Here is a 24,433-nt window from a genome sequence, read left to right on the forward strand (position 1 = left end):
AAGGGAAAAACAACAAATAACATACAAGGGAATCCCCGTAAAGTTAACAGCTAATCTTTCAGCAGAAACTCTGCAAGCCAGAAGGGACTGGCAGGACATATTTAAAGTGATGAAAGGGAAAAACCTACAACCAAGATTACTCTACCCAGCAAGGATCTCATTCAGATTTGACAGAGAAATTAAAACCTTCACAGACTAGCAAAAGCTAAGAGAATTCAGCAGCACCAAACCAGCTTTACAACAAATGCTGAAGGAACTTCTCTAGGCAGGAAACATAAGAGAAGGAAAAGACCTACAATAACAAACCCAAAGCAATTAAGAAAATGGTAATAGGAACATACATATCGATAATTACCTTAAACGTGAATGGATTAAATGCTCCCACCAAAAGACATAGACTGGCTGAATGGATACAAAAACAAGACCTGTATATATGCTGTCTACAAGAGACCCACTTCAGACCTAGGGACACATACAGACTGAAAGTGAGGGGATGGAAAAAGATATTCCATGCAAATGTAAATCAAAAGAAAGCTGGAGTAGCAATTCTCATATCAGACAAAATAGACTTTAAAACAAAGACTATTACAAGAGACAAAGAAGGACACTACATGCTGATAAAGGGATCAATCCAAGAAGAAGACATAGAAAATAATTGTGGCTTTATTATAGTAGTGCTCAATAGCACCACTATAGTTAAGGGTCTACCAGGTTTCCATTAAGAACACCTATTTCTGAGTTCACCGTAAAAGATCATATTGGCTTTAACCAGCTGGATAGTGCACAAAAAAGCAGTCTTATCCGTTGCTGGTGCTTTTTCTGTACTACTAGATATCAAAAACCTTCATTGTATCTTCAAAATCCAACTTGTATAAAGTAAATCAAATCACCTCATGATTTAGACTTTAGAACAAAGTAGAGACACCTGTAGTTATCAGTAAATTGCCACCTTTCTATTTTTTTTTTGCAGTACGCGGGCCTCTCACTGCTGTGGCCTCTCCCGCTGCGGAGCACAGGCTCTGGACGCGCAGGCTCAGCGGCCATGGCTCACGGGCCCAGCCGTTCCACGGCATGTGGGATCCTCCCGGACCGGGGCACGAACCCGTGTCCCCTCCATCGGCAGGCGGACTCTCAACCACTGCGCCACCAGGGAAGCCCCTTAAATTGCCACCTTTAATCCATTCTGCAGTGCCCTATGAAAGGGTCACAGACCGTTATGACTGTATGAAAATATGATTCTTCATACAGAATCAAAAGTTATTTTTAATTTCCTTTGTTTTATAAAGTCCACAATAACAATAGGTAAATGTACTTTTATTTCTGTGATATAATTAAAACCCAGTGTTATTTCAATTGACTTAAAATAGAATCCCTGGTCTGAATTAGACTTTACATCATACTGTAAACATATTTGGTATAAGTTATTGATCATCATCGAGTTGCTCCAAAGGGTGCTTCTGTGCTCTTCCAATTCCCCTTCACTCAGTTCACTGCCAGAAGTATCCCAATTACCAGAATCCTTTGCAGTCTTTTTCTCAGGTGATTTGTGTTTTGATTCTGATCTTTGTCTAGTTCTGTCGTTTTCGCTTTCCCAGTCTTTTTCTTTCTTATCCTTCTCCTGTTCAGCATCTGACTCTGGAGAGTCAGATTTATGTCTTCTCTTCTTGCTTTTCTTCTTATGTTTTTTTGATTTCTTATAACTTCTCTCAGATTCAGCACTAGAAGAATGTTCTGAAGCAGAACGAGACTCTGATTGCTGTCTTTTTTTCTTTGAATGGCTGTCGTCATCATGTGAATCCGACCCTGATCGAGAGCGGGAGTGTTTCCTGTGATGTTTTTCAGATTTCTTAGAATGTTACTTATTCTTTGAATGATGATGTTGACATTCATGATCTTCCCAGAGAGCAACCAATTCCAGTGGAGGAGTGGCTTATTTCAACATACTCTTAAATGCAGATTCTTTTCGTTTCATCTTCCAAGCCTCCTCTTTTTCTCTTTCATGTTCACGGGCTTCTGCCTTTTCTAGTAAACTATTGAAAGCCAGCTTAATACTTCCTGCATCTATGTGGTTGATCTTTTAGTCAAACTGATTATTGCCACAAAGTCTTCAAAAGTAGTATTTACTTCAGCTACAAATCCTTTATTCTTCAGAATGTCTTTTATTGTCTTCTTCTCATCATGATAACATGCTTTAAGATCTTCAACGTAAAACTTGAAAAGGTCAAGTGCAGTTGATCCTGGCTGACCAAGCATATTAGTGAATCTAATGTCAGAACTAATTATTGGATACAATTCCATCCAAGATGACATAGCATGCAGTTCATCTAAAAATATCTGAAAAGATTCTCTGTTTTTACGCTGTCGTCTCCTTTCCCGAAGCAAACTCTTCTATTTTTCTTCTTCTTCTTCCTTTTCTAAAGCCCGAATGTGTTCTTCAAAGCAAATTAACTCATCTTCTTTATCTATGTTCTGTAATTCTTTATCTTCTGCAAAAGTTGGATTATCCATCAGATACTGCTGGGCTTCAGACCAAGTAGTAGAGTATGTCACATTAGCCATGTTGTCAAGTATGTTTTTGAAGGCTTCCCAATTTCTCTTTTGCAACTGCTTTGCTTGCTCCTTTTCTTTTTTTGAAAGAAAGAATAAAACATCTTCAGAGATTTCAAGATGATCACGTTCTGATATTGCATCACAGACTTGCATCTCTCCAAACGTTTGCTCTGCTTTTTTGTATCTAGTTGTGGAAGTCATTTTCTCATGATTTTCAAGAAAACGCTGAAAGGATTCCTCAGCCTCTTTGTATTTGGAGCTTGCTTCTTCTCTTTCTTCTTTCTCTGTCTGGACTTTATAAGCATCAAAGGCCTGCTTTTTTTTCACTCAACTTTGCTAAAGCACTGTATCGTGGATCATTAATGATCATTTTCGTAGTTTGCTCCCATGAAGCATTAGATGGTACCCGCTTTTCTTTCAATAATTCTTTAAATGCTTGCTTTGCCTCCTCCTTTGTATTCCAAGTATATGCGTTTTTTTGCCGGTTGGCTTTCTTCCTCCTCCTTTTTCAGAGTAAAATCAGCTACAGTTTCCTGCTTAGATGTTTCTTCTCCCGTATTACTAGACACTTCAGCACTCTGATCCTGAACAGCAGGGGTACTACTAAGTTGTGCTTGTTCTTCAGTCAAAACTGTTACTGTATTTTCATTATCTACAACAGTAGCAACAATCGAAGTAACCTCAGGCTCAGGAACAGCTGGAACAGTTCCACCGACAGTACTGGAGGCAGAGGTGGAAGCACTGGCAGCGGCGGCAGCCATGGTGCTCACTGTGGTTGGAATTTCTGTTGTAAGAACTGGGGCTATTGATGTTATGGCACACTCTTCTTGTTTACTGCTTTCTTCAGCTTTGATCATTGTGGGCAGGCTTGATTTTGTAATAAGACTTCAGCAACAATGGTATTCTCGGATCCTTCAAGATCTTCAAGTTCTTTAGGTTTGGCCCAGTGGAATTCTTTTGTTTGAGAATTGTGATAGGAAGGCTTTCCAGAGTCAGATTTGTACTGCTTCCAGGGCATTTAGATGAAAGTTGCTCAGAAGGACTTTTAAGATCATCTGGTTTCTCCCCAGTAGATTGTTTTGTTTCAGTATTGCAATAGTAGGTCCTTCCATCGGGTGATTTATGTTCAGTCCACGTTGATTTTGCACCGGGTGTTGTACCTGCTGCTACATCCATGTTATTTACTCCTGGCAGTAAAGGCAGGCTGCATGGAAGCCTGACACATAGGAGACATCATCATTCCAAGCATTACTGAAGACATCATTCCAGGCATTTGTCCCACTGGTGGTCCTCCCATTGGGTGCATCATTTGGGGCATCATTCCATGAGGTACAGGAGGCATATTCGCTCTCTGACCCATAGGATGCATTCCCACTGGGGCATAATGCATGCCAGGGTGCCCCATCATAAGGCCTCCATGCTCAGCTCCCGTCCCCAGCCTCACCGTCGGACCGATTAGAATTTTAAACTAAAATGTTACCTGATTTTTGAAAGACATGTATTTTATTAAAAGTTGTTTTCATTTAAAATTTTAATTTTTTTTTTTTTTTTTTGCGGTATGCGGGCCTTTCACTGTTGTGGCCTCTCCCGTTGCGGAGCACAGGCTCCGGACGCGCAGGCTCAGTGGCCATGGTTTACGGGCCCAGCCGCTGCACGGTATGTGGGATCTTCCCAGACCGGGGCACGAACCCGTGTCCCCTGCATCAGCAGGTGGACTCTCAACCACTGTGCCACCAGGGAAGCCCTAATTATTTTTTAATCAAACTTAGATGTTTAATACTCAAAAGTTCATATAAATTTCAGCAAACTTGTCTCATCTTTTCTCTTTGTTTTCTTCTTTATCAAGGAAAAAATCCCCTAACTATTCCATATATAGCTCTGCAGGGGTGTGTACGCCTGTGTGCACATACCAGTACCAGAGGTTTGGAAATGCAAGTCACAATGTATCATTAACTGCATCTCTCCTGTTATTTCCCAGTGGAATGACTGTACCTCTGGGCCATGCTTAACCTTAGATATGATACTTCTTCCAGCTCAGCAGCTCATATAATAACAATTTCACTTCTACAGTAGGTGATGGAGAAAAGAAAACATACAAAATTAAGTTTTATGACAAAAAAATTCACTTTCCCATTTTTTAGGGAATATAAACTGATGGTGGATACTATACTTTATGGGACAATTCATGAGAGGATATTATAAAATATATTCCAATTTCCAAGGAAAACTATAAAAGAATAAGAAGTCAGGAGGCTTTCTTGATAACTCCCACCCGTAGGCTAAACCAAGTTCCTCTGTTATAAGCTTATATTCATCACCCTGAGAATTACTATTCCAAGTAGACTGTAAGCTTTGAATGGAGGACTTGTATTTATTTTGTTTACAATTGTATCCTCAGTGCCTAGCATAGTGCAGGGCACAAGATACAGACTAAAAATTGTTTATGGAGTGCATGAATAATTAATTAAATGCCCTGGGATTAAAATCAAAATTCTTCATTGTGTATAGTTTTGTTTTTACACACATACAAACACATAAAATAACATGTATAACATGTATAACATAGTATATACTGTACTATTGTACCAATGTATTACGTATATGGAAACACATACATAAATTAAATTTTAAAGCCATAAATACATTTTCTAATATTTACTGCTAATGTATTATCTTGTACACCCTCTGGAGTGAATGCTACCTCTACCATCTCCCATCACCCCTGTCACTTTGAAGATAACTGATCTAAAGAATTACTGACAGCCTCATTTACTGACTTATTGAATGGTGACAGAAAACATGCAAAATAAACAGGAATCTAGAAAAACAGTCAGTGTCAGTCATAATTAAGAAAGTGGTCAATGGTACGAGACCAGAGCTAGTAAAGACCAACATTTGCATCTCAAAACTCTATGATGTGACATAGTTTATATCAGAGCTTTGCGGTCACTGCTACTGTGGCTGATCCAGCAGATTACACAGTGACAGGAAACAATCTGGTTTTAAGGAAGGTCTGATTTGCCTAACTTTAACATCCCCATATCAGTGACATATTATAGACTGAATTTGATTCAAACGACAAAGTAAAGACATTACCCAGCTCCTGTGGAACCAAATGCCCAATTTAATTTAGGCTCCAAAAGAGTGATCCCTCTGGATCATGAGTAATCCTGCTTAATCCAAACATTCAAAGCTGTTCTCTATTTCAGTTCTGAGTTTTCCTTTTTCTCTTCATCTTGGAGATTAGTCTTTTCCAGAATGGAAGGTACAAGAATAATGTGGAAGTGATTTTCAAAGTGGGTGCCAAGGATTTCCTAGCCACTCTCAATAATTCATAGGGGAATCACAGTCGTTAACGCCGGTCCTCAAACCATCTACAAAAACACAGCTACAAGAAATTCACAGATAATAATAAATGGCAGCTTAACAAATATGGCCATATTTCTTCTTCCAGCAGTAGCATCTCTAGTTATAATTTATAACCATAATCATGGAAGCTGATTAAACTGAGGTATGAAAGATTTCATTATATGTGAATGCAGAGTTGATCCTGCTTATCACATGTATCTAAAACTCCCAGGGTTTCTTCTGACTCAACTGGAGTTACTATATTTCTTGCTAAATCCATTCTTTATTATTCCTCATTCTTCATTCAAAACCCAGAGTTTTACATTTGGTTTTCTTAACTTTTACTGTTTGCTCCTCTGCTGTCTAACTGTACCAGCCTTCCCTCCTCCACACCCTCTCTCTTGTACTCCCACCATATTTCCCTGTTTTGCTTCCTCTCTTTCTTCCTAGACTCTGATCTTTGCTCTCTTACCTGATATTACTAAGAATTTAGCAAGAATCGTCCTTTTTCTAAATCACTAGTACAAGATGAATCTTGCACCTTAAATTTGAATGGAGATCAGAGTTAGAAATCCTCGTGTCACATTTAAGAAAATGTGAACCAGTGCAAAGCCACTATTTTATACCTGTTCATTTAAAATGTCGCTGGCTACATGAGTTGAGGTTTTAAATGCATGTAATTAGGGTTCCAACAATGAGATTACACAATTTTTTTCAGTTTGTAATGGTCAGATGCCGAAAATTCTTTGCATATAAATTGTAAATTATAAACAGAAAGGCAGGGAATCGGGAAGGCAGGAAAGAAATCAGGGCCTGTCAGAGACAGGGGAAGAAGAGTGTAGTTTGATGCCATTGTAGTGCTTGAAAGAACAAGAATGTGCTGCTTTTTGAGCTAAGGTTTTATCTTCACCTGTCTCCAGCTGTCAGACAAATGCACTGTCTAAGATGGGCAGACCATTAAGACATTTTAGCAGAGATGTGTTCATTACTTTGGCTAATAGGGTTCCGAGTTCCCTGAAAAAGTGACACTGGCCAGGCAGATTCTGATGAGGAGGGGATGGAAATACCTCTTCATTGAAGGGAGGCTAAGAGAGAGACAGGAAGGAAGGAGAGGCCAGGAGCCTGTGTCAGGCGTGGGGGAGAGTGACAGTGATGAGTCCAGAAAGCCCAGGGAATTATGAAGACTCTGTGTGCCTTGGAATGTCAGACTCCCCACTTAGGTGGTTAGGACACTCAGGAGGAGAATGGCATGAATAAGGTGGGGATGGACTATGGCTGTTAAGTCAGGGTGGAAGGGAAGATGGAGAATTCTGGGAAGGTACCAGTCATCAAGTCCAAAGGAGCTCCCAAAGGGAGGATGAAATCTGGAATTGGAGGTCAGTGACCACAACAAGCAAGTTAGAGCCAGAGAGTTCGGAAAATGGAGCTTGGAAAGATACCTGAATTGCAGGTGTGATCTGCAAAATATCTAATCAGTAGAGAATGAGCACCACCAATCAGAAGAGATGGCAGGGAGAGCAGTGGAAGAGTATTCTGGAGGCCAGCTCCTTTTGGGTATTAACCCTTTAGTTGCTGGACTGTTCAGGGGCTCCCAGTGGACCAGGTAGTGGTGGGGCACTTGGGGAACTTGAGACAGGAGCTATGTATTTACTGGAGAAACATGGCTGAATAACTAAAGTATATGTTAGAAAGTGGCTGCCTAGCCAGAACATTTCTGGGCTCCCCTTTCAGCAAGCAGGGGCTGTATGACTAATTCTTGACAGAGGAATATGAAAGAAAGTTCTGTTTGGTTCACAGCTGAGGTAACTAAGCACTGGGAGTAAGATGATTTTCCCAATGATGACAGGGAAATCTTGAAGCCACAGGAGGATGGAGCCATAGGATGGAAGCCCCGGATCCTTGAGTTACTACTTGAAGGAGGCCTTTCTCAGGAGAACTGCTCAACAGGAAAACCAGAACTGGACTCAGCATGACTGAGAAATTAAATTTTGTTGTATAAGCCTACTCAGTTTTTAGGATTTTTATAGCAATTAGCTAACCCTGAACAAAACACGGAATAAAAATACTTTAGCATTTTAATGCATCCACTTCGCACTGATAAATATGAGCAAATTTCTTAGTTTACTTGTCTCCTTTGAGAGAATGTAGAACATTCTACAGAGACTTTTAGGTCACAATTAAAAAACCATAAATTTCTATGGTTACCAAAGAGGAAGCAGGGGAGGGATAAATTAGGAGTTTGGGATTAACACATACACACTCCTCTATATAAAATAGATAACCAACAAGGTCCTACTGTATGGCACAGGGAACTATGCTCAATATTTTGTAATAACCTGTAAGAGAAAAGAACCTGAAAAAGAATATATATATATATGTATATATAGTTATATAACTGAATCACTGTGCTGTACACGTGAACCTAACATGACATTGTAAATCAACTATACTTCAATAAAAATAAATAAATAAATAAATAAATATGAGAAGTATCTGGATCTTATAGTTTCATCTTTCCAAGAAATGAGAGGTTTTATTGTTTGTTTTCTGTTTTCCTTACATTTTGGAACATGAGTTCTCCTTCTTTTATAAAAAAAACTATAGGGGTTCCTATATTACATTGAAAAGCCTGTTTTGTAAACCCAAAACCCACACAATCACACAGTAAACTGATTTCTCTAAGGGGAGATGCTCAGAGCAAAATCTCATTCAACTCTGTATCCAAGAGGGGGCCTATAGGGCTCATCCAGTGAGTGCTTTTTGAATGAATGAATGATGTCATTGCTACTAGAAAAGCAATGTTCTGAGGAAAAGTAAATTAGAAGGCAATTATGGAGAGCAACCTGGGGTCTTCTGCTAATTAACCTTATGATATAGAATTCTCTAGTCCTTATTTCTTTGACGGACTTTGGTGACTTTAGAGTTTTGGCTTCTCATTTTCCAGGGAGAGAGCTGTGTGGCCCTGAGGAGTGATCAGCTCATACCCAGAGAACTATTTTATATCAAAACTTAGATGAAAACTCTGACTTTCATAATCGAAGAGTAGTAGTAGTTTCCCTTACTGTGGCACCTACTATTTTTTTTTTTTTTTTTTTTTTTTTTTGTGGTACGCGGGCCGCTCACTGTTGTGGCCTCTCCCGTTGCAGAGCACAGGCTCCGGACACGCAGGCTCAGCGGCCATGGCTCACGGGCCCAGCCGCTCCGCGGCATGTGGGATCTTCCCGGACCGGGGCACGAACCCGTGTCCCCTGCATCGGCAGGCGGACCCTCAACCACTGCGCCACCAGGGAAGCCCGGCACCTACTATTTTTGACTCTCAGTTGTTTTTCATCTGCAAAACTTAGATAACATTCATTTCACCTCACACAATGACTGTAAAGGGAGCACGAGGCGGTATCAAAGTGCTATATTGCACTCAATATCAAAGGAGTGTGGCGACCTCCAATCTCCAGACCTATTTAGTCAACTCAGGGACATGTGTGCATCATTAAACCTGAGGACTGGGATTATCTTTAAATTCAGCGTGTCATTAAAAAAATCCTATAGTACTTATTTCTCCTGGACTCAACACAATTGCATCAGCTCTCAGATACTCTTGTGAGACATAAACCATCAGCTAAAGTAGTAACTAAAAGTTTGGGGGTAAGGAAGTTATTATTCTGTTCATCAGAAAAGAGCTGAAGTATCTTATCAGCTAAAAAGCTGGTTGTAGGGATTTTTCTTATCCCGAGTCCTGCTTTTCTTTTAGTTGTCTTCAGTGCCTTATCCAATAGCTCTTCAAAATAGAGGATCTCGGTTTGACTTGAGATGCAGCTTCGAAAGAGGAACACTGAATTGAGTATAGCATGCTCCTCCTTTATATCTGGCTACTTCTGGGTGGACCTAGATCACCAATAGTCACAGCCTGCAATAGGAGGTGGGCAATACAGAGTGTGATCATCCTTCTCCGTAACTGACTCGTCACACTTCGATACGATACAGCAGAAGGTGCCAAGGGGCAGCTTGGGGAAAATTACTTGTGTGGCTCCTAATTGGATGTGTCAGCCGTGAGTGATCACTGGGCTCACGATTTAATGAACGAAGTAAAACCAGGCTGGTGAGGCATGGGGCTGGCTTTCCCTGCCCCAGTGAGTGGAGGTGGGGGGCAACCTTGGAAGGCTGGAAGCAAAACTGAGAAGCAGGCAATATCGAGTTTGCCGCCTTCTCTTTCCACTGTGTGCTCTGCTCTCCACTTACAGAGCTCCCACCCAGCGGAACAAGCTTGGTGTCCACCAGTGAAAAGTCTGCTCTTTCCTAGGAGCCCACAGCAGGCCTGGAAGCCCGCCAGTCACCCTTGAGAGAACATCGCCTCTGCTTTGCTGGATGGGTGACTGGTATGAAGCTTGCCCCATTGACAGGGTTTTTCCTAGGAAATCTCATGTATAACAGGTTTCCTTAAAACTCATCAGAAGAGCCAAATCATATACTCATAGGTTCATTCTTCTAGAGAACCTTTATGGAGAGCTAATATGTGTCAGGCTCTGTCAAGCGTTAAGGATGCAAAGGTATTGAATAAACACATTGCCCGCTGACCTTCAAGAATGGAGGCGGAAGCTGTTTCTAAGTGTCAGTGACAGCAATAACATGATAAGTGCAGTGAGAGACAGTGTGAGCAGAACAGAGGGGGTCCCAACTCCACCTTTGGATGGGCATGGGTGGCACCCCAGAGGCTACCCATAACTCAAAGAAAACAGCCCCAAAGTAATCAAGCCTACCACCAAGGGAAAAGTCATCAGGCCTCATCTTTCTCATAAAACCTATTCAAAGATTCCTCATGAGATTCTGTGCTGGTAGAATGTCCATTAGGCTCCAGACACCATATCCTGACCCACCCAAACCACAACCAGCAAAGTGAAGGTACGTGAAGTTCCTTTCTGGAATCACTCTCCTCTCCTGGAGTAGAGAAGACTTAGATCCTCACTTCAGGCCCTGCCCAACCAGTGTTGTCCACAGTATCTGCTACCTGAGGCCCCAGGCCCACCTTGGCCTCATGCTGTTCCCTCTGCCCCGAGTGAGTGCCCTCCTTCCCAACCCCCTTGCTCCCTAGTTAACTCCTCCTTGATTTCAGGACTCAGAGAAATTACCACTTCTTATTCCAGAAAACATGCTGCACTCCTCCCATAAACTGAGATTCTCATTTTCTCTGCTCCCACGATACCCACTGCTTGGTTACTTCTAATCTGTCACAAATCACACTAATAACCCTGACTTACAGTTTTCCTTTTGTCTGCTTGAAGAAGACAGATCTATGTCTTCTTCTTTGTACATAGCACCTGGCAAACTCTGGGTACACGTAACACGTGTGTAGACTAGATAAATGGGTGGGTGGATGGATGAATGGAAGAATGTTGTGCCCTCATTTTTCTGCTGTCTTTAAAAGGACCCTAGGACTCCCCCAGTTATTCCACTCAGAGAGTCATGGGTGCTGTTTCTTCCTCCATATTTCCATTTAGTTGTATTTCATGCATCTGAAGCATATTTTCTGTATTGGAAGCGAGACACATGATTGGTTATGGAAAGCTATGCTCTGCATATTCATTTAGGAGAGCTACAAGAGAAAATTAGAATCCAGTGATCTCTCAATTTGTATTCCGTGGCGTTATAATCGGCCTGTGGCACTTGTTGACACGCTGCAGCCTAATAAACTTTGCAGAGGGAGACCTGCTCCATCTCACTTGAGCCCCAGTGATTCTAATATGTCTACTGATGGCCTTGTAGCTTGTACAAGAGATGGCCTTGTAGCTGTATGCAAGAGGCTTCCTCTGAATCATGTCTCTTTTCCCTTTCCTAATATCTCCTCTGCCTTTAACACTCTCTGGGAAATAATGTTCCCCAAATGACAATTGCTTTTGATCATAAATCACTTACTTGTTAATATTACTTGATTCTCAAACCACTCAGTTTGGTTATTAACCAACAGAGAGCCGAATCAGCCCTTCATTTGTGCTCTGTAAATACGATGTGTAAGGATCACGCGTTCTTCACTGTGTGCTCCTGTGTAACTTTCCCAATCTTCCTGGGTCCATTTTCAAATGTGACGAGACACAGAGAACAGAAGCTTGAAATGATGGCAGCTCAGCTAGTGCTGGTTTTAACAATTTATCTTCATACTGGTCAAATATCTTAAACAATTTTAACACCACATATAGCATGAAAATGAGGAAATAAATTATAAACGAAGAACCAGGAGAAATGGTTAGGATAGAGACATTTCTTTTCCCTTCCTCATTTTTCCTTTCAGCTGGGGAAGATCAGTGAGAGGAACACTCCTGGCCTCTCTCTGTCCCTCACTCAACTCTGCCCAGAGTGACTTATGTGATTAGTGGGTTTGGGGAAAACAAAAGCAAACGAATGAAAAATCTGCTTACGGAAGGCTCACTCTCTGCTCTGTTCCTCAAGGAGAGGCCTAGGTGGACCATTACCTTCCATTGCTGGGGGATAAGTTTGTCTAACTCTGGGGCTTTCACACTTAAGCCACTCTCTCCAATATCTGCCTAATAATTAATAAAGGTGATTTTAAAATTTCCTCCATTCGTTAACTATTTTGCCTTTTTTTCTCATTTTTTCTGAAACTCAGACAGGAAAGAGAATTATTGTTTATGTTATTTATGTTGTAGAATTTCTGGAATATACGTCACCGGTGGTTGGTTTGCCGGAAGTGTGGTAATTGAAAATATAGGCTTCCTAGGTTTGTATCCTGGCTCTGCCATTTATCAGCTGTGAGCTGTGTGTCCTTGTGCCCATAATATAATTCCTCTGTACTTCAGTTTCCCCTTTACAAAATGGGGGCAATAATAATGCCTACTCACAGGGTTACTGGGAGTATACTAGCCTAACACAGTTTCTGTGAGCTATTTCCGTTATCATTAAGCCATGCCATTTGCTTGATGGAATGCCTTGGATGTCAACCTCATGTTGATTCCAAACATGCTGAACTGTTTGGCTTGAGCCATTACTAAATCATAGAATAACAGAACCAAAAGAGACCCGAGAAATCTTAGCTTTAGATCCTAGTTCAATGGAAGATGAGACGGAGGCCCAGAGCATAGAAGTAATTTACCCAGGGTTGCACATGGCAGGTCCAAGCCAGGATATCCCATCTGTCTGGACACCTGGCCCGTTGAATCTCCCTCTACCTTAGCTGCTGCTCTCACAATTATGATTTCTGTTAACTGCACTTCTCACATTCACTCTACTTGCCCACTTAATGCAGTTATTAAGTCTAGTTGCCAATCACATTGTACCTCCGAGGGTACAATACCAGGCCTCAATAGAATTTTGAGCATTACAACAACAATAAGAACGAGATATTGCTCCCTGAGCCTCTCAGTATATTTTTCCTATTTGAGAAAGCTGAAGTCTGACTCACCCAAGATAATTCATGTAAGAGAAAGCCCATTAGAAAAGCAGTGCTGTTGATTTACTAGCATCCTGGTATTGCTTTGTTCTTTACAACGCAGACCATTTTTAAAGCCAGATATTTATTTCTTGATTGTTCTCCTAACCCCACTGCTTCCTGCCTAGGGAACTCACTCTTCTGTTTGTAGCATCCCAGGGAGTACAAACTAAATATAGTATTGAAGTAAAATCCCTGCAAAGCTAATGAACTACTTTATGGAGATTGAAGCAGGAAACCTTTTCAGGAGTGGTGTTGCAATTAATTGGATGTGGCTACACAAAGGCACAATTTCAGAAACAGGCAATTAACAATAGGGAATTCAGAAGGTCACAAGTGATGGCTCGAAAGGTAGAAAATGATTACTTTCAATCATGTATCAGCCTGGATGCAAAATCAGACATTTTAATATATGTTTTCAATGGAGTGCAATTTGCCTAAATTTCCAAAATGAAAATGTGGCACATTTGCCAATAACTGGTCTGAATAGCTAATTACTAATTACATACCACTGAGAATCTGATGCCTGTCATGTTGTAACCTTAGATTTCTCAAGTATGGGAAAGGTGGTCAAGTACGTTAGCAGATAAAGTCATAACAGCTAAAAGATCATTGTCCTTTAAGACCCTCAATATTAGTTAAATATGAAAATAATCCTTTTTGGTGAATTTAGGATAAATGACACAATGGATCAATAACAGTTAGCCAGATTATTTTTAGGCATGTTCAGCTATTCTGCTACTCGTGACACTTACGGCTATTTTTAGAACCCAAGTAAAGAATAACTTTTTTTTTTCTCTTTCTACATATCTTCAGGGATTGTTCTTCTATTTAATTATTTATAGAAACTGGAATCCAAGTTAAGTTGACCACGATGTTACCAAGTCATAGAGCTAACTGGATTCAGATTATGAAATTGAAACAATTAGCATCAATTTTCATCTCTATCAAAGTGTGTTTAAATTGACAAAGCAATACTGTTTTTTTCCCACAAATTATTGAACTTTATGAAGTAATATGTATAGAAAAACAGGATTAAAGAAAGATCTTATTAATCGTTTTACTAGAAATTGAGTCAGACAGTAGCCTAATAGATAACAGTGTGAGATCTATGAGCTGTATTCAAATCCTAGCTCTGCCACTACCTAGCTGGGTGACTGGAAGGGACTTACTTAACTTCACTGAAATTTAGCTGTCTCTTATGGGAATAGTGATATCGACTTTACCTGTGTGGACTTCATCATGTAAATGCATGTCAGATGCCTCACCCAGTGCTGGCATGCATGATAGGTGGAAGATATTCACTAAACATTAGTCATCATTATGACATCTGAGAACCTCAAGGATCAGGGAGAGAGTTTTTAAGGAAACTTAGTTCCATTTTAGATCATTAAGCTTGAGTGTCTGAGGAATGGAATTGACTAGTGAGCCTCATGCATGGTCAAAAGAGGTCAAAAGCAGATATTTACATTTTGGAGATATAAATAGGTCAAATGGATCATCTAGGAAGACTGAGTAGAGGTGAAAAAGAAAAAGATCAAAGGAAAAATCTAGGAAGTGCCAATATTTATGGGAAGAGCAGAGAGGAACAACTAATAAAGAGAACTAGAAGAAGTGGTCAGAGAGTTGAAAGGGGAATCAGGAGGGGCTGACACCACAGACCTCAAGGAAGATCCAAGGAAACAGTGGCTGAGTATCGGGAGGATGAGGCCTGGAAATAGGTCTTTGTATTTAATACTTAGGATATAATTTCCAGCCTTATGTGAACAACTTCACCTGCCTGTGGGGACAGAAGCCAGACTGAACGGATGTGAAGAGTGACTGCAACCCAGGAAGAGGGGACTTTTAAGAGGGCTGGCAGAGAAGAGGAGAAGGCAACAAGGGCAGTCAGCTCGGGAGGGAAATGAGCAGAGAGGGGGAAGCGTAGGTATGGCCCAGTCTATCAACAGTTCACTAAAATCTGCTTTAGTGAAACATCCTAAATGCACAGCTAGTCTCTATTCCCTAGCCTCTCATAGTTACGTGTAGCCATTAAGCTGATTGTTGTCAAAGGAATGTAGGTTGAAAATATATGCCAATTCAAAGCCAGTATATTTAATAAGCAGGTGTGTCTTCTGCAGGCGTCAGGAAGCAGCACCTTCCTCACTGTTCACTTCAGGCCCTGACTCCACACCCTGGGACCCTCTGTCCTTGTTCCTCCGTGGCCTCATCTGATGTTGGCATTGGACAGGATGCCCTCCTTGGGAAATGCAGGTTTTGCAACCCACTTTCTATGAGTATCAAGGGTTGTTAAAAAAAAAAAAAAAAGTCACAGTCTTATTTTTGCCAGTGCCCTGGTTTCTACGGCAATATAATAATATAATTTCCTCGAAAACTAAACAGGTTTCTAATCTTTTTGTATCCAGTCAAGTCTAAAGTTCTTTCTTTGACATAGTTCTCAAGAACGCTTTATTACAATTACAATTTTTTTTGGTAGCTTAGGAATTATATACAGTTTTTAGCTCTACCAGGAAACTAACCATTTCTGTAACGTTTTTAAATAGGAAAGTATGTCCTAATTCCAAATGATGATGTAAAAATTAACATCTGGAAGTATGAACAACAATTTTTTTTTTTTTTTTTTTTTGTGGTACGTGGGCCTCTCACTGTTGTGGCCTTTACCGTTGCGGAGCACAGGCTCCGGATGCGCAGGCTCAGCGGCTATGGCTCACGGGCCCAGCCGCTCCGCAGCATGTGGGATCCTCCCGGACCGGGGCATGAACCTGCGTCCCCTGAATTGGCAGGCGGACTCCCAACCACTGCGCCACCAGGGAAGCCCAACAACACATTTTTTTTTTTTTTTTTTTCCAACAACACATTTTTAAGATAGAGATTGCATATAAGATAAATGTATGGGACTTGTTTTGAAATTGTTGGAATAAAGTATGATGAGGTTATTGGTGTGTTTAGTCTACCTGGGGTTCTGAGAATCACAGATGCTGATATTGAGGTGGAGATCAGTTAGGACACAATCCCATAATCTCTTCTCTTCTTATATCCAGATGGGTTCCTGTCTCTCTTAATGACTTTTTTCCCCCTTGGGCTTACTTGCACTACAATTGGCAGGGCTCATTCTTATACATTCTCAGATAAGAGAGTGAGAACAAGGGAAAGTTTGATAGATAGGACAGTGTGGAAGCAGCCCTCCAGCTCTCCGTCCCATTGACCACTGAGCACAGTCGCTCCAGCAACACCCCCTGCCTCTTTAAGGGTCAACTCATGTCCTGCTCACACAATTAACCTTGCTCTGATAAAAATCTGAGAAAGCATGCTTGATTCTCTTATATGAAGTTGATTACAGGTGTTGACAACCAGCCTTCGGGAGAGATCAAAAGTGGCAAAAGCAATTTATTCACTCACATGACTCTAGGATGATTGGTCTGAGGGGATAAACCATAATCCAAGGAAAGATCTGATGAAAAGATTTATTTCCTTGTTCTTAAAACCTTAGTGCAGAATACGAACAATGTAACTCAACTAAAATTATTTTTTGGAAGCTTCACTGTTACACAATTGGAAAGTTAGTAAAATTACAATATTGCACCTGATTCCTAGTTTACAGTAAAAGAATTGCTGTTCTCATTTTGTAACGATAAGTGCAGCTAGCATCCTAGGGAAGAGGGCACCTACTCTGACGACACCGTCCCTGAAAGACATCTGATATTTTATTCTGTTCTTCCATGTCAGGAATTCTTAGGCCATGCTAATGAGAGTATTTTTAGTCATATATTTCAGCTGCATCTTATATACCACCTGAAGCAGGGCAGCTTCAAATAATAACAGCACTAAGCAGCATAGTAATTATTATTTATAATTACTTCCGCACGGTAGGTTGGCTCATAAATTTTAATGGAGCTCTTTCCACAGTGGTGATCGCCAACCTTCCTGGCATTTGTGGGATAAATGTTTATCCAAATAGAAATAATGTGGTAGAGTAATTTCATAGTCAGCCTGAATCCTCCCTTCCTCACTCTCCCTAGAGGTTATTTTAAATGCATAGAATTGGAGGGGAGGGAGGTGATAGTTATCCTACTTTGGAAGTTCTGATGTCCACACACTGACGCCCGATATTCATTTTCCTGGCAGAGATGTCGGTTGGTGCAAAATAGCTCCTGGGCAGGCAGACAAATTTACTGCCAGCAGCTGGAAGCTCAGTTCTTTCCAAGAGCTAGGTAAGAGCTTGACTCCAGGAAAGGAATCAGGAGAAGCTTCCCTCCTTTCTCTCCTCTGGATTCATTGTTAGCTGGAAAGGGGGTGAGAGAGAAATCAACCGCACTTTACAAAGACACTAGAAATAGAATGTGTCTTTGCAAAAAGAATGCATAGCATGAGGGGATTTTTACACTATACCTATATGTACAGTCGATTCCATTTATGCAATGAAATTCTCTAGTACCTTTAAAAATCACCGATTATTTGACAGAACCTGGGGACACAGAGATTGGAATCCCTGATGGTTAAACGTTGTTGGGGAAGGAAGAGGAAACATCTTTACAATTATAAAGGATCTTTGAGGATTTTATTTCATCCAAGTGCAATTAACATATATATGTTTAAGAAGACATTGTTGGGCTTCCCTGGTGGTGCAGTGGTTGAGAGTCTACCTGCCGATGCAGGGGACACGGGTTCGTGCCCCGGTCCGGGAATATCCCACATGCTGCGGAGCAGCTGGGCTCGTGAGCCTGCGCGTCCGGAGCCTGTGCTCCGCAACGGGAGAGGCCACGACAGTGAGAGGCCCACGTACCGCAAAAAAAAAAAAAAAAAAAAAAAGAAGACATTGTTGGAATTTTGGTTCCTCCAAAAGCAGAGCCTGAGAACATAGAGCAGGTAGTTTTTTGGGGAGGTGATGCTGGGAAACAGGAGTGAAGTAATAGGGAGAATGAGACAGGAGAGGAGAAAAAGACGAAAGCCATCCCCTGGCTCTGGTCTCTATTAATTGAGGGCTATTACGGGGTTAGGGGTGATTCACAGCCCTGCACTTCCTGGCTGTGCTTGCAAGCATGGACCTGGTGAGTTGTGCTGTTTTAGAAGGCCCTGGGGCAGAAAGCAGAAAGGCGTGCGTGATATGCTTGAGGTAGACCACTGAGCATGCACAGATTTGCTCGCTGCAGCTGAAAATCAGAAGCAGGCCAAGGAGATGGGTGGGGGCCTAAGAGCATCTGCTACTCACAGCCACTTAATAAGGAAAGACCATTTTAGAATGATGATGTCAACTGCATGAAGAGCTTCTAACTGTGTTTCCTATTCTTCCTTTTAAAGGTGCACACACATCTAACGTCCCAGGTGACATACATCATCTGTTTCCTGCTATATTCAATTCCAAACTTTGAGTCTATTCTGACATTATTGTTCCACAGGTTCTTAGTCTTTGCTGAAGTTTCCATTATACTTAAGGCCTAACACATCTGCTTGAGTTGTAAAATGGATTATAATTTCCAAAGAAAAAGGACATATTTATGATTTCATAATGGTTTTGACATTAGTATGGCTTGTTTTTTTAAACAATCATTTTAAAGGAAATAATTGATAGATGTGGCTCCGTAAAAATGAGAGGAAAAGAAAGGTATGCCCCAAATATGCCATAAACAAAACTAAAGGCAAACAATTAGGGGGAAAAAACTTATTTGCAAGAAATACAAGTTTATGTTCAGGAAAAATTGTCACAAATCAATAAGAATAAAGATATATAGCTGAAAAGTTAGTAACTTATGTAAGAAAAAATGCAAATGGCAAAGAAACATTTGAAAAAGACAGTCCAAGAGATGAGAGTGAAATTATAATAAATATAAAATTGGCAATGAAAAGAATGATCATGCTATCTATTACAGGTTCAGTGAAATGGGCATCTTGCGCCCTGTTATTGGGAGTGTAGAACTGGAGCATTTCTGTTATGTCAACTTGGCATAACAGAATTTACAAAATTTTAAATTTAAAAACCGAGAAATTCTATTTCATACGATTTACCCACCCACATAAAGAGGTAAATTCGGTAAAGAGGTATCAATGCAAATTCCCATCATTTACTGTGGCAAAAAGAAAAATCAGAGAAAAAAGAAAACTAGCAATAAGAGATTGTTTAAATAAATTTTTATGATGTTGCTACTTAAAATCAGGCTTTCAAAGTATATTTAAATATTTTAGAAAAGGTTCATAACATAGAAGAGAAAACACGGTTGGTGATATAGCAAGTATCTTCTTTTTAAGTATGGACTATACATATAGAAAACAATTGGAAAGTTATACACAAAACTATTAATAGCTATCTTTGGGTAGTAACATTCCTCGTGATTTCCTTTCTACTTTTCTATATTTGCATATTTTCTACAATGCCCATATGTACTTTTTTTTTTTCTTTCTGTACGCGGGCCTCTCACTGTTGTAGCTTCTCCCGTTGCGGAGCACAGGCTCCGGATGCACAGTCTCTGCGGGCCATGGCTCACGGGCCCAGCCGCTCCACAGCATGTGGGATCTTCCCGGACTGGGGCACGAACCCGTGTCCCCTGCATCAGCAGGTGGACTCTCAACCACTGCGCCACCAGGGAAGCCCCCATACGTACTTTTAAAATACTAGTCAAAACTAATTATTTTTCAAAAATCTACTTCAGTGTTAAAATTAATTATGACTAAGACTTGAACTTAGTCAACTTCAACTACTTGAAGGCAGCTTCAACTACTTTTTCTGTCTTCCCTCCTTTTCTTTTAGAAACTTTTATCTTCTAAAGGAACATATTAATATAGTATATCTGAATTTTAAAGTCACTCTAAATCTACATGATTTTTCTTCAGTTAAATCCTTTTATGGGAAAATTCCGGAAAGAATTTGGAGGCATCAGCGATAGAGAGTCTAGTTTTTTTTTTATAGTTCTAGCACCAGAATATACAAGGATAATGAATTATCTAGTCATTTAGAGAGAGAGTGATGGCAGGAGAAAAAAAGAAAGGGGAAGAGAGAAGTACAAATGAAGAGACAGAAAAGCACGTACAGAATTACAGAATGTAGCTTGGATGTTTGAGACTGTTTTTGTTTCGTTTTCCTTCTTGAGTCATAAAGGTCAGAAAGACTATTAAGAGATTATTAAATGTTTTGGTTTTCCAAATATGACTCTTCTGTATATAAGAAAACATCAAGAGTGGGGAACTAGAAGTAAAATTTTTAAATCCACTCAAATAGAAAGTAAAAATGGAAAAATTATTTTTTGAATAAAATAAATTAAATGATAATGCTTTCTCCTTGTACTCAAGCCTCTTCCATGAGTACTACCCAATAATTGTAAAACTGGCAAGGAAAATAACCTAATGTACTACCCAAAGTTTCTTTCCTAATCAGATTTCTGATTTCCATATGCTCCTTATTAGTTTCTCCAACATTTTAAGGTGGTGTATTAAATATACAAAAGTTACACAAAGGCAAAAAATTAAGAAAAGCGTGTACTACGTGTTGACATAATCAAAAATAAGAAGGTTGAAATTCTCGTATGCCCTTTTTTTTTTTCTCATGGCAACAGCCTGGGAACTTTGGACGAGACGACTCGGAGGATCATGATTCACCACTTGTGGGTGAATGATTTGTCATCCTGGTCTGGCACATTTTTTCCCTCTTCGTTTGATCTTGCCTCATTAGAGGCAGCTGACAAAACAATCTTAATTGAAAATAGGATGGAGGAAGCATCTGCTGAATATGGAGTCCAAATAATGCACTGGGACATGGGGAGTCAAATCATACAACTCAAGAGCACGAGTGCAGACAGATCAATAAGGTGAGGCAAAAGTAAAGAAAGGAACAAGAGTGCAAAAGCAGAGTGATGGTTAATCAAGAGGCAAACACACAAGGACGGGTCCATAGATAGGACTCAAAGTTGACCTGCCCAGAATCCAAGCAATATACAGGCATTAGCATTCAGGGGCAGGCGTGCAGTTTCTAAAATGACTGTGATATTAAGGAAGGACATCTAGGCAGAAGCCACCTGCAAGAGAATGGAATGGAAGATAAAGGAAACCAGAAATTTCCAGTTTCTAGGAAATCAGGATCCCAGGAAGACCAGGTAGACGATCTATTTGAAATATGTTTGGATTTTATATATTCCCTTCATCCAAGAAGGATTGGTCTCAAAGTAGGGGTGGAGCCCAAATAATAAGTAATTATTTCAGCTGTCCCAAGTCCTCAGGTTTGAGAGCTACAGGAGCAATAAGATAATTAACATAATGCTATATTCTCTGTGGTCCTCTAACTTTTCTTGTTTTTTTTACATTTGCTTTTCCATAAACTCAGAGACTTCCAATGTTTTCTTTTAATCCATTCCCCAAAAGCAACTATAAATTAGATAAGCAGAATTATACAACATGTTAACATAACGGTAACACATGTCCTTTCCTATGATTTCCTGCTGTTTCCATTATCAAACCCCATGTGCTGTCCACCATCTAGTGACCTACATGCCCCTGAGTCCCCTGGTAGCTATGATGTGGCCATGCGCCTTCTGAAACTGTAACAGAAGGGTTATTTCATTTTCCTTTCTGTGTCAGGAAAGAAAGCAAAAGCTAGGGGACAATCAGTCAAGAGGTACAGTGTGCTCTAAAGTACAGCCTCAGGGACTCAGGGAGGAAGTCAGAGAGAACCTGAGGATGTACAAACCCTGGTCCTGACAACACCAGTCAAGACATGGAGGATTCCAGGTCCAGACGCAATTAGTCTGATTTTGATTCCTAGGATGACAATTCTGTGCTTGGTTACAAAATATCCAATTCTCTAGAAATCGTTCCTATCAACACAGAGATCATTCTGCATGCCAGATGACACAACTTAACAAAAAACGTATTTTTTTGGAGGCAGGAGCAGCCTTTTTAAGTCATCAATTCACTACTCTGCTTTCTTTAAACTATTGCACCTAGATTTATTTATTTATTTATTTATTTATTTATTTTATTTCTTTTTCGGTACGCGGGCCTCTCACTGTTGTGGCCTCTCCCGTTGCGGAGCACAGGCTCCGGACGCGCAGGCTCCACGGCATGTGGGATCTTCCCGGACCGGGGCACAAACCCTTGTCCCCTGCATCGGCAGGCGGACTCTCAACCACTGTGCCACCAGGGAAGCCCTGCACCTAGATTAAGATGTATTCATTTGGAAAGCTTCTGTTAAGGATGGACTGCAAGCACCCCATGTAACAGATCCCATGTTTGACAAAACAAGATATTCTTCCTTATGCATTTGACCATAAGCTTGTCATTTGGCCATTTTAGTATCACACTTCCTCCTTTGTCCTCAGAGCAACTAGAGAAGGGTTGATCACCTTTACACACACATCAGTATTCCAGAGCTGTGTCTCCAAAACAGATGGCTCAGATGTCTCATCCATTCAACTCATAGACACAGAGGCAACAAATTTCCTTGTCGCCTCACAGAGTATTCTTACGTCAAATGCCCCCCTTACTGTGGGCACCCAAATTGAACTGAATTCAATTCAACAATGCACTTTTACCAAAAAGTGTTGTTCTTTTGCATAAATGTTGTCCTTTCCTATCTCTATTTTAGTCCCACTACAAGTCTTGATCTTACATGTCTTTTCCGTCTGCAGTGAGGATCAGCAACCTCCAATATATTGTTACTGAGCTCAAGTTTCTTCCCACTGCCCTGGAAGGGAAGTCTAAATGTGGGTGAATGCAGGTTTTGTGAGGCCTGGAGTTCATACAATTTGTGGGTCTCCTAGCATCTTACAGAACATCCAGTGTTTCTCAAGAGGTCAGAGAGTTATGTTCCTCAGTGGTGACAGTGGGGCACTCTCACTTGGTCATATTATATCAACAGGGGAAAGTCTCAAAATGACAACACACAACTTTCTGAGATTAGATGTTGAGGTTTTTACTGGGTCCAAGCCACAAATAGTGACAAGAACTAACCTTTATTGGGTATTACTGGCTACAAGGTGCTAGGTTAAGTGATGTACACATTTGTTGTTATTCATAAACACATTATGAGAGGGAGATATCCTAATTGTGCCCATTTTACAGATGAAGTAACTGGGGCTGAGAGAGGTTAGGAAGCCACGATTCAGGATTTGAACCCAGACACTTTGCCATCAGGGCCTGTACCCCTAACCAGGATGCTGCTCTGGCTTCTGAGAAGCAGAGGCTCTTGCAGGGAATCCGCTTTCCTTGTGCAATATTTCCTCCAACTTTTAAAAGGTGTGAATAAATATTCTTCAACCTGGACAACTGAAATAATGTGAGGGAAGAATGGTGATGGTTATGAGAACTGGAAATAGGTGGATAAAATTTAGGATTGCAACCAAATAGACTTCACAACCAAATATCTATAAAGCAAATGGGCATGATTAGAACTCTATTAGACAAAAACATGCTCATGCATGTGCTCAACGTGTGCTGGTGGCTCCCATGGGCCAGCCGTCACAGACACTGGGACTCCTGAGTTGAATAATGCACAGTCTATGACCCCCACAGAAGCTCATAATTTATTGGAAGAAAGTAAAAAACTAAATGACAGATTGATCATGTAAATATCAATTACTAATATGACTTTTAATGGCCAGTTTTAATCTCTTGCTCTTACCTTGATTCATTCCTCTTCTCTATGTGGAAAGAGTGTCCACCAAATGTTTTTCCTTGCACTTCTGAATCTTCACTCAAATACACCAATTAAAAGATTAGGGTCCTGGTAGATCCCCCCTGGGGGTGAGATGTCCTAAGCCGATGCTCTCCCCTCCACTTTCCTTCCCGTCACCTAGTTTTTAGAGCCTCTGGGCTCTGTCCATAAGAGCTGCCATTTTGCAGGGGGTATGCCTGATGGACAGAGTCAGCGAGAGGTACATCCATGTGTTCTCCAGGCTCCTATTCTAAAAGATATGTGGAATGGTAGTGTTCCAGGCTGCACTTTCCCTGCCCTCATCTCAGTAAGGGATTAGGAAGTTGAAGGGAATGGACTCTGGGCTCTTCACTTGCTTAAAACAGGTCAGTTTTCTCCAGTCACTAGGATACCACACAAGCCTGTCTTTAAGAAATGACTAGATATCCTAAAAAATATTTGAAAATCACTGTGGCAAATGATAA

The 24,433-nt window shown here is 40.6% G+C and overlaps 1 protein-coding gene and 1 pseudogene across 1 annotated transcript in view; both read right to left on the minus strand.

Annotated features, from left to right (window-relative positions):
• RAB3C (RAB3C, member RAS oncogene family) overlaps positions 1 to 24,433 on the minus strand; it is a 302,764-nt gene that overhangs the window by 226,488 nt on the left and 51,843 nt on the right. The window lies entirely within an intron of this gene.
• LOC132423562 (pre-mRNA-processing factor 40 homolog A pseudogene) lies at positions 1,422 to 3,907 on the minus strand (annotated as a pseudogene).

The sequence above is a fragment of the Delphinus delphis genome, chromosome 3 (assembly GCF_949987515.2).
Source record: "Delphinus delphis chromosome 3, mDelDel1.2, whole genome shotgun sequence".
NCBI lineage: Eukaryota > Metazoa > Chordata > Mammalia > Artiodactyla > Delphinidae > Delphinus > Delphinus delphis.